General features: G+C 60.7%; 1 protein-coding gene and 1 long non-coding RNA gene across 8 annotated transcripts in view; both read left to right on the top strand.

The window, feature by feature from the left end:
* Positions 1–3278, top strand: part of LOC121459851 — a 30121-nt gene extending 26843 nt beyond the window's left edge. The window contains exon 3 of the long non-coding RNA XR_005975984.1: positions 3154–3278. This is a non-coding gene — a long non-coding RNA (uncharacterized LOC121459851). The remainder of the gene's footprint in view (positions 1–3153) is intronic.
* Positions 3279–4577: 1299 nt separating this feature from the next.
* Positions 4578–18129, top strand: part of Ptprs (protein tyrosine phosphatase receptor type S) — a 61268-nt gene continuing 47716 nt past the window's right edge. For all 7 annotated transcript variants that reach the window (XM_041669336.1, XM_041669334.1, XM_041669332.1 and 4 more), the window contains exon 1: positions 4578–4703. The gene's annotated coding sequence lies outside the window, so the exon portion shown is untranslated. The remainder of the gene's footprint in view (positions 4704–18129) is intronic.

Below are 18129 nucleotides of genomic sequence, written 5' to 3'. Positions count from 1 at the left end.
GCATCACCATGCCCGATTCCCGCGGTGCTGGGGACAGAACCCAGGACCTCCTCTATCGTGGGCTAGCAGTCTACCCTCTGAGCCACCTCTCCCCTCCTCAGAATCCTGACACAGCCACGGATAGCTTTGTGTGTGTGTGTGTGTGGGGGGGAATGTTACCCCTGCTTCTTCCAGAACTCTCTTTGTAAGCCACAAATGGAATCCAACTTTCTTCTAAACAACATTAAAAAAGTAAAATTGAAAGAAAAAGCAAGACAACTCAGGGAGGGGCTGAGCATGACCCCTGCATGACCCTGAAGACACAGGTCTCCCTGGCCTCCAGAGCTGGCACTGAGCCTCGAACTTACAGCAATCACTTGTGGCCTTGGAGGACCCAGTGCTGCCGCAGCTGTGGGGACCGGAAGTGTGAGTGTTTTTACACCCAGGCATTCCACGGCCTCTGCTGTGTTGGAATGGCCCGTCCCTTTATCCTCCCGAGAAAAAACGATTTAAAAATAATTTTCTTTTTAGCTCTTCCGCTGTCACTTGACTCTCAAGTCTGTATCCGAGGGCGACGAGGCCGACACATGCTGACTGGGGCGGAAATGGAGACGGTCTCAGTTATACTAGCAGGAGAGTGGAGAGCCCCGCTGGTCGGCAGCTGATCATGTCCAAGATAATTCAGCAATGGAGGCCTGGGGGGGGTGACACCCCTACCTCCCCACTGTGGAGGATGTCAGCCCTGTTCCCGCGTGTGTGTGCCACTCCCTACCTGACCATGGGGAGTGTCACCTCCTCCCTCCCCACCAGTGTGTGTGTGTGTCCTGTGTGTCATGCCCTGGCTCCCCACCTAGGGCCCCTCACCCGTGCTCTGTAGAGAAAACCCACCTTCTCCATCCCCAGGCCCTTAGCACATCTGTCCCAGCAACCAATGGTTGATTGCCCCTCATCAGATCTTTGTGTCCTAAGGGGTGTCTAAGATTGTGCCTGTGGTGACCTGGTGACCAGCAGGGTCATAGTGAACCACAGGAGGACCGACCAGGGGACAGTGAGGGGGAGCGGAAGCTGTGTGTGTGCCAGGGTCCCGGGTTTAGCCAAGACAAGGGCCCTGGTTCCGTCTTGCCAGAGAAATAAATATTTAAAATATGTCTTTGCGAGGTCCCACCCCGCCAAGGCCATTCCGCAGAGAGAGCCAGGCACCAATCCTGGAAGTCCCGTGGGGGGCTCCCCCTAGTGGCTTCTTTTCAGGAGCCTTTGATACCAGGGACCCCATTTCGAGACCCAGCCCCTGCTGTCCGCCCCGGCTTGTCTCAAGTCCATCCCGCGCACAGAAAATGGGTTTTCACTCCTGGCTGTTCTGTCTCATGCCAGGCTGGTGTTCGGCCTCTCTGTGCCTGTTCCGTTGCACAGAGCACCAACCACAGCCAGATCGGTGCGGGACCAGAGTGGAACAACCCTGGATTCTAGGCAGCTCCTTCAGGGCCAAGCTCCTGCATTCGCCACCAGGGGGGCGCCGGTGAACACACCCGCTGACACCCCCCCCACCCCCCCCACCCCCCCCACACACAAGGCTTCCACCACCCTGCAGCCCACCAGGCCCTGACCGCCTGCTCCCGCCTGCCTCTGCTCTAGGTTCCCGCAGCACACGGGCCTTTGCTCTGCCTTCCTTGTTCCTGTCCCTGGAGCCTCTTCACAGCTGCGTCCTGGCCCCTGGCTTTTTTCTAACATCACAGGGGCCTCAGTGGCTACAGCATCGCTAGTCTGGACCCGTTTGTGGCGGCATTCAGGAGGGAGATACAGAAGGATGGGAAATTTGAGGTCAACCCAGGCTAGTGTGATTCTCTCAAAAATCAAACAAAACCGAAACTTTCCCCAGAGCCTAGCTTCCCCTGAAGTCTGTTTCTCTAGCTGTAATAAAGGGAACGGGGCCACATTTTCTGGGCAACCCTTGCTCATGGACTGGCCTTCTTGGCCCGGTCCCGAGCCTTCCATGAAGGCAGACACTTCACATTGTGTTGCTAGACATGGGCTGGAGTGTCTGTCCAGGGATGGGACTCAGGTCCTTTGCCCAGGCTAGAGCCTGAGCTCCTCCCACAGCCCTCCTGGTGCTTTTAGAGACAAGGTCTCTCTCTCTCTCTGTACTTCAGGTTGCCCCTAAGTTCCCTCTACAGCCAAGGCTGACCTTGACCCCTGATTCCCCTGCCTCTGCCTCCCGAGTGACAGGTCTGTGCCACCAAGGTGCTGGGGACAGAGCCCAGGACACGCAGAACGGGGCTTCAGTCACAGGATCCCCACTTGGCTAGAAGAATCCTGTCTGTGGACACTGGGTGCTTCCCTGGAATCTCAACAAAAACACACACACAGGAAATAATTACCAGGTTCTGGAAGTTGGCAAGATGAGGGTGGGCGTCTGGGGAAAGAGTCCCTCCCGCCCCACGAGCACAGGAGGGAAGGAATGTTCCCTTGCGAAGGAACTGTTCACCCAACAGTGAGTCACGCCGCCCCCCTCCCCATGTGCCAGGCTGGACAGAAGCCCAGAGACCACCAGACAAGAGACCAACCCCCTCTAGAGAAGACTGGTATCTTTTGGTCTGCTCAGGCATGGCAGCTGCTCGTCCCTCAGGGGCCTGGAGGCCACAAAGCTCACAAAGGCAAAGCTGGGTGTTGACCCTTCTTGTTACATGAGCCACACCCCCAGCCCCCAAACTGGGGGGATTCTAAGTGGGGCTCCACCCCTGAGGTGATTGTCAGGCTGCTTCTCTTCCTTCCTACAGCCCTAAGTCACCCACTAGGAGACCCACCCAGACAGGACATTAAGGTGCACAGCCAGAATAGGGAGACTCACGGAAAGCCAATCAACGGGTCCTGATGACATCATATGAAATTCATGGCCACTTCAGCACAAAATTGGGAACAATCTGTCAGGAACCGGGTGGGGAGGTGGGGGGTGGGGAGGTAGTGGTGAGCGTCGGCTCTGGGCAGCCAGAGGAGCAGCACACTAGACTGAGCGCACAGTATGTGCGAGGATCCTGGGGCAGGCTGGAGCCTGCGTGGGAGAAGCACGGGGGGAGGGGGGAAGAGGCGCTGTGGCTGGAGCCACACAGCATGGCGGCCAGGGCTGCACGGATAACCTGCTTTGAGCTGATGTATTGCGACCTGTTTGCTCCCTGTCAGCTGCAGGCCGATTGTCCTGTTTGTTACTTCCCCGTCCATTGCATTGAACACAGTGCGGCTGTGTGGGTGGATGAATGGCCGCCGGAAGCTTCCAGACGCTCAGATCCACACAGTTTACACGTTCCCCTTCGCTGCTCACCAGGACCCGGGGGCAGAAGCGGTTACTCAGCTCGGACAGACAGGATGAGGCCTGGTTCCCTCCCTGATGGACGGGCAGCCCTGCTAGCCCCCAGCTTCATAGTGTGTGTGCCTTCTGTGTGAAATAAAACACCTGCAAAGCTGGGCCCCTACTGTGTGCAGCAAACTACGCCGGACATTGCCACGGAGACCTACTGTGCACAGGCAACCATGCCAAGGGCCACTGAAGACTGTAAAGCCCCGGCACCTACTGTGTGCTGCCAGTCTCGCCAAGTGCTTGGCGTGTGTACCAGGCAGGCCAGTCAGGGTCACCCCTGTCAGGCAAGAGGACAAAGCCGGCTCTGCAAACCTGGCCTCGGTGCCAGCCTGGGAAGCCCTGTTCTTAATTTAGGCGCCTTGTCAATTATTCATGGCGCTCTTCCCCATTTACAACCCAGTCCTTCTGCCCCATCTCCAGGCTCCTTGCTCATGGCTCCAGCTCTGGCCCGAATGAATGAATTCTGAATAGAAAAAAAAAAAACCCAAATTGTAAAATAAAATTGTTTTGCTGCCTGTCTCAATGTGTACCCCAGGCTGGACTCGTACTTGCAGCAATCCTCCTGCCGCGGTCTGACAGACCAGCATCCCCACGCTCGTGATAACTCTTTAAGGTTTTCTTCGGTCTCTTGCTGTTTTTATTTTTGGGCATGTCTAGTAGCTCCTGGTACATGCGTGTGCTCACGCATGTGGAGACCATAAGAGTCGGGTTCCGCCTTCCTCTATAGGACCTCGGGGATCGAACTCGGGTTCTCAAGCTTGGCAGCAAACACCTCTATGTACTGAGCCGTTTTGGGAACCCCTTTCATCTCATGTCAGGGTCTCTAGGCTTTTCCCAAGCTGATCTCTAACTCACTGTTAGCCCAGGCGGTCCAGAAACTTGACCTTCTCCTGCCTCAGCCTCTTAAGCCAGCAAGCTTCGCTTTGATAGGAAAGATTTAAAAAAAAAAAAAAGGATATTTTGGCTAAAGGAAGCAGAGGGGGAGGCAGAGGCAGGAGGATCATAGAGTCGTCCTCAGCCACACTGAGTTGGAAGCTAGCCTGGGCTACCCCACACCTTGAATTTAAAGGGAAGCGAGAGGAGGCAGGCCTGGCCCACGTGTCGCACGCCCCACGTGCTCCCGCGGCCCTCTAAAGTCTCCCACAGCACGTGACCGAGTCGCGCCTCTTGCTGGGCCTTTCTCGGCGCGCATGCGCAGTTTCTCACACGGCCAGCCCCGCGGCCGCGGCGGCGGAAGGGTGACGTCACCGGCTGGGGGCGCGCGAGCCGCAGTGGGTTTTCGCCCCGCCCGCCAGGCAGCTCGGGCCGCGCGCGCACGCTGAGCCGCCGGAGCCCGGGCCGACCCGGTGCCGGGAGCAGCATGCGGATCCCGCAGGTACCGGGGTGCATGGGGCGTTCAGGGGTGCACGGGGGACACGGGGGCAGGGCGGGCGGCGCCGGCTTTGTGCTCTCAGGCTTCTCGGCCTTTGTGCTCCGAGGGGGTCCGGGCTGCAGCCCCGATCGGATTCTGCAAGATGGAGAGGGGATGGGGGACCGGGAGGAATAGAGATGGAGGGAGACGAGGACCGAAAGAGATGGGACCCGGGAGGGATGAGGACCGGGAGGGATGGAGGCCAGGAGGGACGGGGAGGGATGGGGATGCGCGGGCGACTTGGCGGGTGCCCAGGGTCTCCGACTGTACCAGCCGGGCGGGGAGCTAGGACCGGGCCAGGCACCTCAGCACACCTGGGGCTTCAGCCCCACCCTTCCGCGGCCCCGGTGCCCCCGCGATCTCCTCCAGGCTCGGGATTAGGGTTCTGCATCCTCCCGTCTTCGCGGTGCGGGGCCCCGTGGGTATTCCCGGAGAGGCAGCCTGCGGCCCCGGGCCCCCCCATACACCCCGGGAGCCCCCCGGCTGTCTGAGGGTGGTGACGTCACCGGGGGCGGGGCCTGGGGCGCAGGTGGAAAGGGGGTCCGAGCGCGGGGACCCCGGGTTGCAGCGCGCGCTGAGTCGAGGCCAAGTTCCCCGCTCTTTGTGGAACCTCCTCGCCCCCAAATCCCGGTACCACTACAAACTAGGATCCTTTTGATTGCCACACCCCCAAAACCCTGTTCCGTTACCCCCTTTCCCTGCACTTGGATCTGCCTCCAGATGTCCCCGAAAGCCTGCAGCAGGTGTGAGCGCCCACCTTCCCTGTCACCCCACCTCATCCCTTCTTCCAGTGAACCCCCTAACGGTCACTTCTCTGGGGTGTCTCCCGGCCTGCCTGGGATTCCCTCACCCCGGCTTCATTTCTCCGGTCCGAGCCAGGAGGGCCCCCCTCAATAAAAAGCGTCCTTGATGCTCCGGGGGAGACCTCTCTGAGGTGTCCCAATCCAGAACGGGCACTTGGGGACCCGAAGACTGTGCTTCATTCAGAACGAGGGGGTCCCCGAGGGTATTAGACTGGGGGGGGGATACAGCTCTGTACCCATCTTTCTCCACCGGGATTCTGGGTCCTGGCTTCTGTGTCCCCCTCCTGGGTGCGGAGAACGGGCTGTCTGCTTTGTCTGGGCTAGCCTGGGACCCTCCTCCTCGGGCTCCTTCCCTCATTAGAGGCCGGGAGTCGGTACTCCATTTGCATAGGCTCCCCTCCCCCTGCCCCGTCCTTTCTCCTTTCTTTGTGTCCCTCCCCCTGTCAATCTCCAGCTGCCTTCTGTCCCCGCTCCTGCCTTCTGCCAGCTGATTTCTTGGCGGTGGCATGCGGGCAGCTGGGGCTGGGGGCGGCTTCTCGCCAGGCCAACCGTAGAGTCCCGAGCTCGGGACCGTGGGGGGACACTCGGGTCCCAGACCATATCCCCGCCAGGCCGGCTCCAGGCCTCCCTGCCCATCACTGCCACCTCCTCCAGAGAGACACACAAAGTCCCGTCCTGTGCCCTCCGGAGCCCCAGGGAGGATGAGGGGGACACACCCTCACCATGACATCGCATTTCTTCTTGGGGACGGCTCCCCCACCCCCAGTGCCCCGGGGGAAGCAGCCACCGCCACCAAGACCGCCTCGAACCGCCTCCTAATTGGGCTCAGGGCGGATAAACCGCGGCGGGAGCCCTGGCCGCCTGCGAGCGCCGCAGCCGCCGTCCCGCCGAGAGGTGACATCGGTGTCCCCAGGGCGAGTGACTGTGGCGGGTGCGGGTCCCCGAGGCGACCGCAGCCGACAGCGACGCCCGCTGGGCGTGGCCGGCGGGGCAAGGCTGTCGGGGTCCCTGTGAGTTGAGGGGCTCTGTGGAAGAAAGGTACAGAGGAGACCGCTCGCCCCACAGCCTCCCTTGGTCCCCCAGTCTGCACCAGGGTGCAGAGTGGCCTGTGACTCGCGCAGACTTGACCCGATTCGGGGCCTCCGGGGCTCTTTTCTCCACCACCCTAGGAAAACGGGGTGTCTCGGCGTTCCTCGTGGACTCAAAGGCAGCCGAGTCCATTTTGGTGACTCGGTTTCCCCTGCTGTCTCTACTCTCTGCTGTGTCTGCAGACCTGTGGCTTCAGTGTCCCACCTGCCGGGTGGCCCTGTCGCATGGCCTTGTCCTGGTGGCCCCTCCATGGTGGCCAGGAGGATGGCTGGGCTGTGAAGTGGTTATGGCAGCCTCGGCTCGCAGAATGCCCCGTGGCCCTGCACTCACCTGTTCCCTGAAATTGTGTCTCAGCCGCCGCGTGGGGGAAAGAGGGGGCGTCAAGAGAGTTCGGGGTGCGGGCGAGCCCGAGGAGACGCCTAAGAATAAAGCCGGATATTTATAAACCCGCCGGGTTGGGGGCACATGAAGAGCGGCGTCTGCCGCCCTGGACTTGGGGTCTAGTTGGGTCTGCAGACCGTTTCGTGGCTGTGGTTTCTTTTTGGGGGTGTCCCGAGCTCCTGTGGGGAGCCCTCAGCCTAGGGGTCCCAAGTGAGGGTGGATGTGCACCTAAGTCTGACTGTTTCCCGTTTGCTGTGCATCCCCGTGCTCGGGTCTAGCCCCCTCTAGTCCTGCGTTCCAGGCGCACCTGACGTCCCAGAACCTTAGAAGTCCCGGGAAGAGGAGGCCGGTCGCCCTTCCTCTGTCCTCTGTGGCAGACGGTGGCCCAGCCCGTGCGTGGCAGGGGAGGGGGGGGTCGGACAGCCACACAGTTACCGCACCCATCGAGGCCAGGCCGCAGGGATGAAAGCTGAGTCTCCCCTAAAATCAGAGGGGGAGTTGCCTGCCCGGGGGAAGGGGCTGCTGGCAGGGGAGGACGGGTTTTTCGGTGCTGTCACCCACCAGGGGCACTTGACCTTAGGGATTAGAAACTGCTGTTTGCCAAGGCTGACCAGAGAGGGTGTCTGAGCCTGAGGCTGCACAGCGCTCCAGTGAAGTCGGGGTTGCCCCGTCTTGATCTCTGGCTTTCCCCGCTCCCCCCCTTTTTTTTCCTGTATGAAAAAAAAAACCCGGATAATTAAATTCTTTTAAAGGATACAAATGGAGGAGTGTCTGGGTGGCCAGCCTGGGCAAAGGCCTGGGGCGTCCCGCGAGGTGTCGCGGATCCTCGTGTCCTCGGCTTCCCCTCACCTAATTTTGTTCCTCCCTTCTTTCTGCGCTACCCCCCCACCCCACCCGCGGAGCTGCTGCGGGGCACTGACCAGGGATTGACGCCATGTCCACCCTAGCTGAGAGCCAGCCCGGGCTTGCCCCCCCCATGAGTCGGATGTCCCCCTCCTGTTGGCCCACGACCCCCTGTGCCTTCCAGGGGGACCTCAGTGTGCCTGATGTTCATGCTGTGCAGCCGGCTGGGTTTCTAGGTCTTTCTATGTACCGCTGTGCCCATGTCTGTCCCAGGCGCCCAGTAGGGAACCGCGACCCCGTGTCCTTGTGCGCTGTGGGCCGTGTCGCCTCCGTGGGGGCCACACAGCCAGAGTGGTAGCGTCGGCAGCACAGTTGCCGCACTTGCGAGTTAGAGAAAGGACGGGGACCAAGGTTCAAATCCCACCTCTGCTGCTCAGAGGCTGTGTGGCCTGGGGCGGGGGCTCCACCTCTCTGTGTTGTGTGTTGCTGCGGATGTATACAGTGGGTGCTCAGCGGTGATTCCTGGCACCCCCCTGCCTCCTCCCTGGCCCCTTGAGCCGGATGACTCAGTGCTGCAAACTGGGGCGTTCCTGCCGCTGGCTGCCTAACCAGGCCACCCCACTTCTGTGGGGGGATCCCCCTGGAGGGGTCCCACAGGTGGGATGCTCGGGTTCAAGGTTATCCTTGACTGTTCAGAGGCTCGGGGCTAGCCTGGGCTATGGCTAGCACTTGCTACCAAGCCCGCAGGCCTGAGTTTGTGTCCCAACCCCAGGACCCATTCCCAGTTGTCCTCTATCCACCAAGCACCCTGCGTGGCTCGCCACGTGGCTTGCCACGTGCCTCACACAAAAGAGAAAATAAACAATTTTTAAAAATTTGAAAGAGGAAACACTCAGCCGGTTTCCCAGAATTCTCCAGGGTTGAGCAGGGACGTTGGGTCTGAGGAAAGGCCCATGTGGGCTCAGCACTAGAGCACTACCCACCGGTCAAAAAACGGGGAACTGAGGCAGAAACCTCGAAAAGAACAACTTCTTATAGGCCTGCAACCACTGCAGCACTCAGGAGGTGGAGGCAGCAGGGTCCAGAGTTCAAGGTCATCCTGGGCCACGGGCTGCTCAGCTCGGGCCTCACGGGCCTCACCTGTGCTCCCATCCCAGGGTCTGGGTTCCAGAAAACCTGCAGGAGCCGAAAGAAAGCAAGATCTTGCGAGGGTACCCATTCCCCAGCACCACACACTCCGAGATCCATGCAGTGCCTCAGTTTCACCAGCTGGCAATGGGTTGTGCCTACTCACATCAGGGAACCGCTGGCTGCTGAGGTCACAGAGAGGGTCAGCGACCTTCCGGTTGTCACGCAGCTCGCGGGCGGAGAAGGCAGACCTGAACCCAGACCCCATCAGGAGCTTCGTGCTTGCTCTTGTTCCCTGGGGGTTGTGTGGTCTTGCTGAGCGTCTCTCCGGTCAGCAGCTGGGGTTCCCACGGCTCCCACGTGGCCGAGGACGAGTGCAAGGGCATAGCTGTAAGTCCTTTTAGGAGAGCTTAGTGTAGTGTGACCCACCCCCAGCCAATCAGTGAGCTCCGGGTTCAGGTGGGGAGTCACCTGACAGCCAGAGGCCCCAGGTTCAAGTGCCAGGCCCTCCTCTCAGGCCTCAGTTTCCCCTGAGGCATCAGGCAGCATGGGGGGGGGGGATGCTCTCCCCCTCCAGTCCTCCCCTGCGTCCTCCCCTCCCGTCAGCTCCCCACTGTAGCCTGGGGGAGGGGCCTTCTTCCCGAACTCAATTAATGAGCCTGTTAAAAACTATTTATTTTCCCTGACATTTGTTTACGAAGTAGAAAGAGATAAACTGTCGGCGGCGCCGAAGGAGCCGGAGGCCGCGGGTGGCTGGCTCTGGGGCCCCGGCTCGGTGACCCCGCAGGGCCTGGCATGGCCTCGGGTGTCCCCTGCAGAGTCTGCATTCCCTGGAAAAGTGCGGGAAGGGGGGCGGGTGGATGGCCGGTGCCCGCGCAGCTGCTTTTGAGCCACGAGGCTTCGTGGGCCTTGCGGGTAGGAAGGATCACCCCGAAAAGCCGGGATTCGCAGGGGCTGAGTCAAGTGCTCTCTGGGAACGGTTCTCTTGCAATGAGTGATGGTGAACTAAGCCTGGCAGTACTGGTGCTGCCTTCCAGGCTTCCTGTTGGGTGCTTAGAGCACAGTCCCCACCTGAATCGATCCAGTCAGGGTCAGGCTGACCCACTCTTGGCACGGAAGCTCTTGGGGACCCCTCCCTGTTCCCCGGCACCCACCACCCTGCATCAGGCCTCTGGGCCTGCCAGTCGCTTGTGGCCTGGCCATTGTGAGGGAAAAAGCAATTTCCAGTGTCCCCAGGCCCTGTGAAGGCCCTCACCCTTCCCGGCTCTCACCCCTTACCACTCTAATCAGCCCCCTCCTTCCTCTGCCCACCACCCTCCATGGCTCCCACTTTCCCCCAGATCAAAGGCTAAGTCCTCCCTAAAGCCAGGGCCCTGCCAGCCCTTCCTCCCCACCTCTCCTCTCCCTCCCTTCCCTCCCTCCTCCTTTCCCACCTTCCCTTCCTTCTTCCTTTCTTTCCCTCCTCCCTTCCTTTCTTTCCCTCCTCCCTTCCCTATGCTCCTTTCCTCCCTTCTCTTCTCCCTTCCACTGCCCCTCCCTCCTCCAGCACTGGCTCCACCCGCCCTGAGGCCTTTGCACATCCTCTGCCCCAGGACACATCAGGCCCCCCAGCCTGCACACAGTAGGAACGCTCTGCACAGGACTGCCCTGTGGGACAGGGACAGTAGTTGTGACTCTGTACTGATCCCTCTTTGGCCCTGGCAGTCCCGGCCTCAGCTTCTCCTTCCGCCCCTGCTTCTCACCTCTGTCTCCAGAAATAGCCGCATCCCAAGTTCCGGCGCTGCCCACGGATGTGACGCGCTGTCCTGCGGCTGCAGAAATAGATGCGGTGGGGATCCCGCCCCCCAGGTCTGAGGAAGCTGGGCACCCACGGGACCACGTGTGGCCGAGGACTTGGCCACCAGCGGGGTCCAGCTGGCAAGGGCGGGAGGACCAGTGCTGTGGAGACCTCTCTCTGCTGGGAAGTTAGCGGTGGTTGGCTCTAAGGCCTGGGTTCCCTCCTGCCCGCCTGGGTCCGGCCAGGGCCACCAACCCGACGCCCCCTTCCGGCCTCCGCAGGCACTGCATGCACGTGCACAGACACAGAAAAAATAAAATTAATCTTTCATAAAAGCATCTTCAGGGTTGTGAGTTTGGGGCTGGGTGTAAACACGTCCTCTCACGGGCGCAGAATGTCTCCCCGAGTCGGTGACGTACAGAAACTCCAGACATGGCAGAGAAGGGCCTGAGAACCGCACAGGGCCTGGGGGAGCTGACTGCAGTGGTGAGGGTGGGAGAGGGGAAGGAGGTCAGCTGGAAGGCCGCAGAAACCTGTCAAGTCTCCTCTAGAGGCAGAGAAGGCTGGATTGTTCTGGAATGACGGTCCCGTTGCCCAGAGAGGCCAAGCCACTGTCTGAGACCACACAGCAAGGACACAAAGCCCGCGTTGAGCAAAGTCCTCTAAGTGGCACCAGTGGGGCTCATGAAGGGAGGTGGGAGCCAGGGAGGGCTCTGGGCCGAGGGGAGAGTGGACTGTGGTGCGAGTGTCGCCAGGCAATGGCAGTACTCGGTCCAGCACTCAGCATGTACTCAGAAAAGCACCTGGGACAGACAGACTGGGTGGGAAGCTCTGGGCTGCAAGGTGCTGACCAAAGACGGCTCAGCACACAGACAGACACACAACACACACACACACACCCCGCCTCCTCCCTCTCCCGGGACTGCCAGCACCTGCTAGGTTCCAGTCCCGCCTGGCTCGCCCACCCTGCCTCCCGGTCCGCAACGCCAGGCCGGTGCCAGCTGGCCCGGCCGGCAGGCCCCTCGGCAGGCGGACCCCCGCCTCTGCTCGGGGTTCCTTCTGCCCCCCACGCCTCCCTCTGTGTCCCCGCTGCTGAGGGCGGAGGGGGAGGGGAGGAAATTACACACGGACAAGTAGGAATTGGTTTAGGATCCTGGCCAAGAGCCACTTGCGCTTGGCCGGGCATTGTGGGTAATTCATCGCTCAGCTCAGCACCGTAGAGGCCGAAGAGACGGGCAGGCCTGGGGCTTTTGTTTGAGATTCTGCTGAATATATGATTTCACTACCGGCCCAGGGCCCTCAACCCCGTCCTCAGCCCTCAGGGCTCCCCAACCCTCAGGACCCAGGGACCCCCACCCCTGTTCTCGGAACCCAGAGCCTCCCAACCCCGATCCTCAGCCCCTCCAGGATCCTCCAACCCCTGTTCTCGGACCCAGGCCCCCGAACCCCCATCCAGACCTCAGAGGATCAAGGGACCTCCCCATCCTCAGCCACCCAGGACCCACCAACCCCCGTCCTGGGAACCCAGAGCCCCCCCCAACCCCGTCCTCAGCCTTCAAGGCCCCCCAACCCCTATCCTCAGTCCCCCAGGATCCCTCAACCCTGTCCTCGGACCCAGGCTCCCAACCCCCATCCTCAGCACCCCAGGACCCTTCAACTGTGTCCTCAGAACCCAGGGGCCCCCATTCAGCCCCCAGAGTCCAACACTCCCTTGGACCTCAGAGGATCAAGGGACCCCTCCATCCACAGTCACCCAGGACCCGCCAACCCCCGTCCTGGGAACCCAGAGCCCCCCCAACCCCGTCCTCAGCCCTCAAGGCCCCCCAACCTCCGTCCTCAGGACCCAGGGTCCGATCCTCAGTCCCCTAGGGCCCCCACCCTGTCCTTGGACCCCCAAGGACCCCTAACCCCCATGCTCAGACCCTAGGGTCCCCCAACCCCGATCCTCAGCCCCCCAGACCTATATCCCATCCTTGGATCCCAGGGACCCCACCCCCATCTTCAGTCCCAGGGTGCTCCAGAGAAACTGGGCTCTGCATTCAATGTCTCCCACCCCAAGGGTCTGTGTCCCCAGCTGTACTCAGCCTCAGTTTTTCCACACCTTGGTGGTTTGGGTTCTTTGTCAGTTTTATGTAGTAGTTTTGTTGTTGTTGTTGGGTTTTTTAAGGCCCAGGCTGGCCCAGAACTCACAGAGATCTGCCTGCCTCAGCCTCCCACCCTGGGACTGGAGGTGTGGCCACCACGCTTGGCAATCATTTTCTGTAATTTTTTTTAATATCATAGTGTAGTCGCTGTAGCACGAGTTCTAATTGGTATTCATAATGAAAACCTGGAATCAGATACTAGGGGGTGAAAGCCGCGAGAGAATGCTTACCTCTACCAATGCTCAGACCAAAGGGGCGACCCTGTCTGTACGAAACCTCAGGCTGGATCCTCAGCCTGCAGTGAGCTCCTGTCTCCTCTGCCTTATATTCCTCTCTCCACCCAGCCATATCACTCCTGTCTCCACCTCCCCAGTGCTGGGAGTAAAGGTGTGTGCCACCACTGCCTGACATGGCTAACTAGTCGCTTAGTTCTGCACTCTGATCTTCAGGCAAGCTTTGTTAGGTTACAAACAAAATATCACTACAGTCACCGGCATCTCTCCCCACCCCCTCGTATCTTGAGGTGTGGTCTCATTGGGGTCACCACGCCTGGCTTCTTTAGTGGGTGCTTGTCCGGCAGACACTCCACCGGCTGCGCTGCTTCCCTGCAGCACCCCGTTTTCCCTGGAGCTTGGACTTGAGGGTTCTGATCACGTGACTCCCAAGGCACTGGGGGCCACGGTGAAGGGGATGAGTCGCTTTCCTGGGGATGGAGGTGTCTGATTTTAGGGTTTGACTTTTCTTTCTTGGCCTTGCCCTGTAGTCCAGGCTGGCCTCCAACTCCGGGCAATCCTCCTGTCTAAGCCTCTCGAGTGCTGGGCTGAAAGGCATCTGCCACTGTGGATATCGGACCCTGACCCCCTCTCGCTCATTTTCCCACCTTGACGGAGGTCTCTTCAAACATGATGTGCTTGTCCTTTGTGCCTTCCACGCTCAGCAGCCCCCCCTCCCCCACAGCCCTGGGTAAGTCCCTCAGTGTGTGTGACCCTGCCCCAAGCCCCGGGTGCGTCCCCCCAGCGTGTGTGACCCTGCCCCGAGCCCCGGGTGCGTCCCCCGGTGTGTGTGACCCTGCCCCCAGCCCCAGGTGCGTCCCCCGTGTGTGTGACCCTGCCCCCAGCCCCAGGTGCGTCCCCCGTGTGTGTGACCCTGCCCCAGCCCCGGGTGCGTCCCCCAGCGTGTGTGACCCTGCCCCCAGCCCCGGGTGCGTCCCTCAGTGTGTGTGACCCTGCCCCGAGCCCTGGGTGCGTCCCCCGGTGTGTGTGACCCTGCCCTAAGTCCCGAGTGCGTCCTCCCAGTGTGTGTGACACCCCCGTACCCCGACGGTGTCCTCCAACTCCCGCCTTGCACTTATTTCTCTCGCTTTTCTTGAAAGCAGTACTTCGCCTTTAATCCCTGCTCTCAGAAGGCAGAAGCAGGAGGATCTCTGTATTGGAGGTCACCCTGAGCTACAGGGTTAGTTCCAGGACATCCTGGGCTACATGGTGAGACCCTGTATATAGAGAGAAACAACCCTTCTAGACTAACTGCAGCTGAGCCCACCCCACCCCTGCAGGCGGATGAGGCTAATGCTGGCCTTGGCGGATCCCTTGTTGTTCTTAGGTCACTGCAGACGGGCATCAGCAGGCTCGAGGGAGTCTGCCTTCGACGTGCAGGTTGTCCTCAGCTTAGAGCCTGGTGTACAGCAAGCACTCTACAAATGCTCCTCGTGATGGGGCGTGATTGTTGTTGGCCCCGCCCAGCACTGCCCCTGGGCTTTGTTCCGCCCTCTTTCTGATTGGCTTTTGGCCTGGGGGGGGGGGCTTTGCAACTAGCTGGCGCGTCTCAGGACATCGTCTTGTCCTGGTGTTCTCGGCCCTACCTCCCTTTCCACAGAGGACATTTCCTGCAATGTCTGCGACTCCTGACTCAGTTTCTCCAATATCCACAGACCTTGAAGGCTCAAAATTCAATCCCAGCCACCAAATAGCCACGGCTCCCCTGCCCTGCACCTGTGGGAGAAACTGAGGCCAGAGAGTAGCAGAGGCTTGCTCAAGACTCCAGAGACACGGGGGTCTCTGCCTTTGTGGTTGTACAGAGTCAAGCACCCACTTGGGATGACGGTTCGCAGTAGCGACTCAGGGCCACCAGCCCAGCAAGTGGTTCCCTCTCTCTTCCTAGCTGGGCTGCGGGTGTGTGTGTGTGTGTGTGTGTGTTCCGGGGTCCCTCCCCCGCCCCAGGCGCCGGTCACTGGGGACCCAAGCTAAAGCGTGGGGTACCTTCCAGCCCTGAGAGGTTGAGGTCTGTCACCCTGGTCTATGCAGTTGATGCCTTATGTGAACCTGCTTAAGGCGGAGCCACGTGACACCGGTCAGAAGCTCCCCAAGTGACGGGGCTGTCTGGGCGACCCCACGGGTCCCCCGGTGCCAAGAGTGGGTGTGACCTGCGTGACGTGGTGCGCGTACCGGCTCTGTCTTCTTGGCTTGTACTTCTTGGTGAATGGGGAGTTTTGTGACCCTGTGGCCAGAGTGAGGGTGGTGGGAGCTGCAGGGGCCTGGTGGAACCCGAATTGCACAGCTAGGTCGGACGGTCGACAGTCGAGAGCATTGAAAATCCTGAACCACACGAAAGAAATAAAATTCAGGGATGTGTGATGAAAGGTGGGTTGTTGAAGAGGCCCCGGGGCAGAGGACCAGCTGTGCAGAGGTCCTGGCATGGTGGAGGAATGTAGAGGAGCAGAGAGAGAAGGAGGAAGGAGGTAGGGAGGAGCAGAGAAGGAGGAGGAAGGCAGGGAGGAGCAGAGGAGGAGGAGGAAGGCAGGGAGGAGCAGAGGAGGAGGAGGAGGAAGGCAGGAAGGAGCAGAGAAGGAGGAGGAAGGCAGGGAGGAGCAGAGGAGGAGGAGGAAGGCAGGGAGGAGCAGAGAAGGAGGAGGAAGGCAGGGAGGAGAATAGGAGGAGGAGGAAGGCAGGGAGGAGCAGGGAGGGAGGGAGGAGGGAGGCAGGAAGAAGCAGAAGGAAAAAAGCAGGAAGGAGCAGAGAGGGAGGAAGAAGCAGGGAGGAGCAGAGGGGGAGGAGGGAGGCAGGGAGGAGCAGAGAGGGAAGAGGAAGCAGGGGGGAGCAGAGGGGGAGGAGGGAGGCAGGGAGGAGCAGAGAGGGAAGAGGAAGCAGGGAGGAGCAGAGGGGGAGGAGAGAGGCAGGGAGGAGCAGAGAGGGAGGAGGAAGCAGGGAGGAGCAGAGAGGGAGGAGGAAGCAGGGAGGAGCAGAGAAGTAGGAGGAAGGCAGGGAAGAGCAGAGGAGGAGGAGGAGGGAGGCAGGGAGAAGCAGAGAGGGAGGAAGCAGGGAGGAGCAGAGAAGGAGGAAGGCAGAGAGGAGCAGAGAAGGAGGAAGGCAGGGAGGAGCAGAGAAGGAGGAGGAAGGCAGGGAGGAGCAGAGGAGGAGGAGGAAGGCAGGGAGGAGCAGGGAGGGAGGGAGGAGGGAGGCAGGAAGAAGCAGAAGGAAAAAAGCAGGAAGGAGCAGAGAGGGAGGAAGAAGCAGGGAGGAGCAGAGGGGGAGGAGGGAGGCAGGGAGGAGCAGAGAGGGAAGAGGAAGCAGGGAGGAGCAGAGGGGGAGGAGGGAGGCAGGGAGGAGCAGAGAGGGAAGAGGAAGCAGGGAGGAGCAGAGGGGGAGGAGAGAGGCAGGGAGGAGCAGAGAGGGAGGAGGAAGCAGGGAGGAGCAGAGAGGGAGGAGGAAGCAGGGAGGAGCAGAGAAGTAGGAGGAAGGCAGGGAAGAGCAGAGGAGGAGGAGGAGGGAGGCAGGGAGAAGCAGAGAGGGAGGAAGCAGGGAGGAGCAGAGAAGGAGGAAGGCAGAGAGGAGCAGAGAAGGAGGAAGGCAGGGAGGAGCAGAGAAGGAGGAAGGCAGAGAGGAGCAGAGGAGGAGGAAGGCAGGGAGGAGCAGAGGAGGAGGAGGAGGAAGGCAGGGAGGAGAAGAGGAGGAGGAGGAGGAAGGCAGGAAGGAGCAGAGGAGGAGGAGGAAGGCAGGGAGGAGCAGAGGAGGAGGAGGAAGGCAGGGAGGAGCAGAGAAGGAGGAAGGCAGAGAGGAGCAGAGAAGGAGGAAGGCAGGGAGGAGCAGAGAAGGAGGAGGAAGGCAGGGAGGAGCAGAGGAGGAGGAGGAGGAAGGCAGGGAAGAGCAGAGGAGGAGGAGGAAGGCAGGGAGGAGCAGAGAAGGAGGAAGGCAGAGAGGAGCAGAGGAGGAGGAAGGCAGGGAGGAGCAGAGGAGGAGGAAGGCAGGGAGGAGCAGAGAAGGAGGAGGAAGGCAGGGAGGAGCAGAGGAGGAGGAGGAAGGCAGGGAGGAGCAGAGAAGGAGGAGGAAGGCAGGGAGGAGCAGGGAGGGAGGGAGGAGGGAGGCAGGAAGAAGCAGAAGGAAAAAAGCAGGAAGGAGCAGAGAGGGAGGAAGAAGCAGGGAGGAGCAGAGGGGGAGGAGGGAGGCAGGGAGGAGCAGAGAGGGAAGAGGAAGCAGGGAGGAGCAGAGGGGGAGGAGGGAGGCAGGGAGGAGCAGAGAGGGAAGAGGAAGCAGGGAGGAGCAGAGGGGGAGGAGAGAGGCAGGGAGGAGCAGAGAGGGAGGAGGAAGCAGGGAGGAGCAGAGAGGGAGGAGGAAGCAGGGAGGAGCAGAGAAGTAGGAGGAAGGCAGGGAAGAGCAGAGGAGGAGGAGGAGGGAGGCAGGGAGAAGCAGAGAGGGAGGAAGCAGGGAGGAGCAGAGAGGGAGGAGGAAGCTGGGAGGAGCAGAAAGGGAGGAGGATGGCAGAGAGGAAGGAAAAAGAGAGGAGCAGAGAGGGAGGAGGGAGGCAGGGAGGAACAGCGTCACTGCACCTAACCAAACCTGAAAGCCTTTTGGATTTATCCCAAAGGAAAGAAACCCATGGCGCCCATGGGTGGGCGGACCTAGCAGGTAACAATTGCTGACAAGCAGCCATTGTGCCCGCAGGCTGTGAGCATTGGCGGGATGGGCTCCCAAGCCTGTTGGCACATGCTCCTGCCCTAGGTCACACATTCTAGGAGGAAGCTGTACCAACCAAGCGGTTCCTTGGAAACCGCTGCCCCAGGTGTGGTGTTGGGTGATGATGGGTCGGGTCCTGCCCAGCCACAAGGAGCGGTGTTGCCTGCAGACCCCATTCAGAAGCAGAGTCACATGGGTCACCCCATCATCAGACGTCCCGGAACTCCATAGTGAACCTGGCCGTGTGTATCATGGGGCCCTCTACTATACCCGGGACAC

This window comes from Microtus oregoni, unplaced genomic scaffold (assembly GCF_018167655.1).
Source record: "Microtus oregoni isolate MIOR12 unplaced genomic scaffold, Mior012 000019F_ref0000042, whole genome shotgun sequence".
Taxonomy (NCBI): domain Eukaryota; kingdom Metazoa; phylum Chordata; class Mammalia; order Rodentia; family Cricetidae; genus Microtus; species Microtus oregoni.
Note: the sequence above shows the minus strand (reverse complement) of the source record. Positions and strands in the feature narration are given on the sequence as shown.